This window comes from Arachis hypogaea, chromosome 19 (assembly GCF_003086295.3).
Source record: "Arachis hypogaea cultivar Tifrunner chromosome 19, arahy.Tifrunner.gnm2.J5K5, whole genome shotgun sequence".
NCBI classification, from domain to species: domain Eukaryota; kingdom Viridiplantae; phylum Streptophyta; class Magnoliopsida; order Fabales; family Fabaceae; genus Arachis; species Arachis hypogaea.
Genome location: NC_092054.1, coordinates 117,901,068 through 117,906,364, shown reverse-complemented (window position 1 = coordinate 117,906,364; position 5,297 = coordinate 117,901,068). Strand labels below are relative to the sequence as shown.

The 5,297-nt window shown below is 38.6% G+C and overlaps 1 non-coding gene across 1 annotated transcript; it reads right to left on the bottom strand.

The window, feature by feature from the left end:
- Positions 1 to 3,186: 3,186 nt before the first annotated feature.
- LOC112780939 (small nucleolar RNA R71) lies at positions 3,187 to 3,294 on the bottom strand. The gene has a single exon (XR_003191745.1). It is a non-coding gene; the product is annotated as a small nucleolar RNA R71 (small nucleolar RNA).
- Positions 3,295 to 5,297: the final 2,003 nt, after the last annotated feature.

The following is a 5,297-nucleotide window of genomic DNA, read 5'->3' as shown; positions in this document are numbered from 1 at the left end:
ATTTTTCAATAGTGCATACCATGTTTTGTTTAGTGAATTGACTGAGTTGCTTACTCATGTGTTTTTGAACATAAATGATCATATGCAATAACTTGTTCTTTGAAATTCTTTTTGAGCAATTCAATTTGATTTTAATCAAGTTATTGCTTTTTGAACAAGGGTTATGGTTATGTGATTATTTCCTACTTCTTGACATGAATAAGTAAGCTCTTTTAGTGTGAATCAGTTATTGCCTTTAGGCCATTTTTTGTCAAATCTCACACTTCCCTTGGCACAATTGCAATAACCAAGTTTTGATTCAATTCACTTTCATTGCTTTTTACCTAAGTTGAGTATGCTTTGATTGTCATTCTGATGACTTGCATCATCTACCCTTCTTTCTTGCATAAAGAAGACTATAAAAGAGCATAAATCTCATTTGATCAGTATAATTCATGCATTATTTGATGAATATTATGGTACACTACTTTGAGATGAGTTGTGCTGAATTTCAGGTGAGAAAGGCATAAAAAAATGGGTAGAAGACAAACAAGAAGCTGGGCGTGTAAAACTGGCATGTCACTTGGAGCAAACGCCACAAAAATGCACTAGCGTGGCACGCCAGGAGCTAGGTGTGGCACGTCAGTACTAAATTCCAGAAAGAAAGTCCAAGCATGCATGTGGGTGTGGCACGCCAGGGACTGGGCGTGGCACGCTAGTACAAAATTCCAGAGAGCAACAATGGAGGAAACGAATGAGGCGTGGCACGCCAGGTTGGGCATGGCATGCCTAACCCATCAACTACTATGGGCGTGCCACTTGAGCAAAGGAGCGTGGCACGCCAACTCACCATTCCTAGAAGAACCTCCACTATGGCGTGCCACTTGGTATCGAAGGCGTGGCACGCCAGCTCCAAGAAGTCACTTAGGCGTGCCACTTGAGAACCCAGGCGTGACACGCCAAGCTTAAAGAGTTCACAAATCAATGGGCGTGCCACTTGAACAGCATGGCGTGGCATGCTGGTACAATAATCCAGAGAAAGGGGCTGAAGGCAATTGAAGACAGTGCGTGCCACTTGAAGTCGAAGGCGTGGCATGCCAACCTCTCAACCTCACTGAGGCGTGCCACTTGAGCAACCAAGCGTGGCACGCCAATGCACAAAGATAACAAAACTAAGGACTGGGAATGCCACTTAGTATCGAAGGTGTGGCACGCCAACCCAAGCATGTCACTATGGCGTGCCACTAGAAGACTGAGGCGTGGCACGCCAACTAATAGAACCAAGGCAATATCATGAGCATGGCACACCAACCTTTTTCTTTTTCTTCTCAAGAATTTTCGAAAATTCATCATATGTTCTTCATGATCTTCAAGTTGTTCCTGGCTAGTCTTCTTGTTTGATCTTCATATTTTCTTGTTTTGTGTCTTTTCTTGTTTTTCATATGCATTTTTAATTTGTTAGTGTCTAATTATTGAAAATTTCTAAGTTTGGTGTCTTGCATGTTTTTCTTTTCTTAAAAATTTTCAAAAATAAGTCTTGATGTTCAACTTGATCTTCAAAGTGTTCTTGGTGTTTATCTTGACATTCATAGTGTTCTTGCATGCATTGTGTGTTTTGATTCATAATTTTTATGTTATGAGTCTTTTTCATGTTTTTCTTTTTCTTCATTAAAAAAAATTCAAAAATAAAAAAATATCTTTCCCTGTTTCTCTCTTAAAATTTCGAAAATTTGGATTGACTTTTTCAAAAATTTTTAAAATCTAGTTTCTTATGAGTCAAGTCAAATTTTCAATTTAAAAATCCTATCTTTTCAAAATCTTTTTCAAAAATAAAATCTTTTTCATTTTTCCTTCATATTTTTGAAAACTTTCTAAATTTGATTTTCAAAATCTTTCTCTTATTTTATTTCTCAATTTTCGAAAATTTTATTAGCATTTAATGTGATTGATTCAAAAATTTCAAGTTGTTACTTGCCTATTAAGAAAGTTTCAATCTTTAAATTTTAAAATCTTATCTTTTTGTTTCTTGTTAGTCAAGTAATCAACTTTAATTTTCAAAATCAAATCTTTTTAAATTTCTTTTTCAAATTTTTTTCAAAATAAGTTTCAATCAATCATATCTTTTTGTTTCAATCATATCCCTTTTTTTATTTCAATCATATCCTTTTCAAATTCAATTTCAAAATCTTTTCTAACTTCTTTCCTAACCTCTTATCTTTTTAAAATTGATTTTCAAATATTTTTCAATCAATCTTATCTTTTTGTTTTAATCATATCTTTTTCAAAACCACCTAACTAATTCAATCTCTCTTAAATTTCCGAAAATACCTCCCTCTTTTTTAAAATTTCATTTTGATTAACTAATTATTTTAAACTTAATTTAATTTCAATTTTTAATTTTTGAATTCTAAGTTTAATTTTAAAAATTTTTTATTTCTATTTTCGAAATTTAACTTTAAATTTTAATAATTAATTTTCGAAATTCTCTCACCTCTCATCTCCTTCTATTTATTTATTCATCTAAGAACACTGCTCTCCTCACCCTTGTGTTTGGATTCTCCTCTCTTCTCTTTCCTTACATTACATTCTTTTCTTTTTCTACTCACACAAAGGAATCTCTATACTGTGACATAGAGGATTCCATATTTTCTTTGTTATTCCCTTCTTTGTCATATGATCAGGAGCAAGGACAAGAACATTCTTGTTAAAGCAGATCCTAAGCCTGAAAGGACTCTGAAAAGGAAACTAAGAGAAGTTAAAATACAACAATCCAGAGACAACCTTACAGGAATTTTCGAACAGGAAGAAGAGATGGCAGCCGAAAATAATAATAATGCAAGGAGGATGCTTGGTGACTTTACTGCACCTAATTCCAATTTACATGGAAGAAGCATCTCAATCCCTGCCATTGGAGCAAACAATTTTGAGCTTAAACCTCAATTAGTTTCTCTGATGCAACAGAACTGCAAGTTTCATGGACTTCCATTCGAAGATCCTTTTCAGTTCTTAACTGAATTCTTGCAGATCTGTGATACTGTTAAGACCAATGGGGTTGATCCCGAGGTCTACAGGCTTATACTTTTCCCGTTTGCTGTAAGAGACAGAGCTAGAGTGTGGTTGGACTCTCAACCCAAAGATAGCCTGAACTCTTGGGATAAGCTGGTCACGGCTTTCTTAGCCAAGTTCTTTCCTCCTCAAAAGCTTAGCAAGCTTAGAGTGGATGTTCAAACCTTCAGACAGAAAGAAGGAGAATCCCTCTATGAAGCTTGGGAGAGATACAAGGCACTGACCAAAAAGTATCCTTTTGACATGCTTTCAGAATGGACCATCCTGGATATATTCTATGATGGTCTATCTGAACTATCAAAGATGTCATTAGACCATTCTGCAGGTGGATCCATTCACCTAAAAAAAATGCCTGCAGAAACTCAAGAACTCATTGACATGGTTGAAAATAACCAGTTCATGTACACTTCTGAAAGGAATCCTGTGAACAATGGGACGCCTATGAGGAAAGGAGTTCTTGAAATTGATACTCTGAATGACATATTGGGTCAGAATAAAATATTGACTCAGCAAGTCAATATGATCTCTCAGAGTCTGAATGGATTGAAGGAATTGTTCATACCCTGGGTCGCGCTACCCGACCTGGGATGATTGGCGACAAAGCGACCGACCTCTTCAGGTCAGGCAATCCGACCTCTTCTCAAAGAGGTCGGCCAAATCGACAAGAAAGCCCAACAAAGGGCCCAAATAGAGGAACACGACCCACATCCAAAGGCAATCCAAGCCTATAAAGATAAAGGCGGTTCCCTTGAAAATAAGCTGACTTTACCCCAAATAAGATAAGATAACTAACTTATCTTATCAGAAAGGTCAGCCCACACTACTATAAATACACTGGAGCACCCAGGTATAACTCATACTCTGATTCTACATAAAACCTGCTTAATACCCGTGCTAACTTAAGCATCAGAGTCTCTTGCAGGTTCCCCCCACCCTCCGGTGGCCAAGGATCAGCAGTGCAGCAAGTCCAACAAGTCGGACACAACAGCTCCGGCCGCCACCAGCCAGCCGGACACGCCATCTCCGACCAGTACTGAAGATCTCATCCGAGATCGACCTATAGTTTCAGGTAACCCTCGGAACAGGAATCATCCAACAGTACCAAAGAGGCATCTTCTGAAGAAGAAGCTTATGATCCTGAGAACCCTACAATAGCAGAGGTGAATTACATGGGTGAACCCTATGGAAATACTTATACTCCCTCATGGAGAAATCATCCAAATTTCTCATGGAAGGATCAACAAAAGCCTCAGCAAGGCTTTAACAATGGTGGAAGAAACAGGTTTAGCAATAGCAAGCCTTTTCCATCATCCACTCAGCAACAGACAGAGAATTCTGAGCAGAGTCCATCTAGCTTAGCAAATTTAGTCTCTGATCTATCTAAGGCCACTGTGAGTTTCATGAATAAAACAAGGTCTTCCATTAGAAATTTGGAAGCACAAGTGGGCCAGCTGAGTAAAGGAATCACTGAAACCCCTCCAAGTACTCTCCCAAGCAATACAGAAGAAAACCCAAAAGGAGAGTGCAAGGCCATTGAATTGACCATCATGGCCGAACCTACAAGGGAGGGAGAAGACGTGAGCCCCAGTAAGGAAGACCTCCTGGGACGTCCAGTGATCAATAAGGAGTTTCCCTCTGAGGAACCAAAGGAATCTGAGGCTCAACTAGAGACCATAGAGATTTTACTGAACCTCCTTATGCCATTCATGAGCTCAGATGAATATTCTTCTTCTGAAGAGAATGAAGATGTTACTGAAGAGCAAGTTGCCAAGTACCTTGGTGCAATCATGAAGCTGAATGCCAAATAATTTGGTAATGAGACTTGGGAAGATGAACCTCCCTTGCTCACCAATGAACTGAGTGATCTGGATCAACTGAAATTGCCTCAGAAGAAACAGGATCCTGGAAAGTTTTCAATACCTTGTACCATAGGCACCATAACCTTTGAGAAGGATCTATGTGACCTTGGGTCAGGGATAAACCTCATGCCCCTCTCTGTAATGGAGAAATTGGGAATCTTTGAGGTGCAAGCTGCCAGAATCTCACTAGAGATGGCAGACAACTAAAAAAAATAGGCTTATGGACTAGTAGAGGACATGTTAGTAAAGGTTGAAGACCTTTACATCCCTGCTGATTTCATAATCCTAGACACTGGGAAGGATGAGGATGAATCCATCATCCTTGGGAGACCCTTCCTAGCCACAGCAAGAGCTGTAATTGATGTGGACAGAGGAGAGTTGGTCCTTCAACTG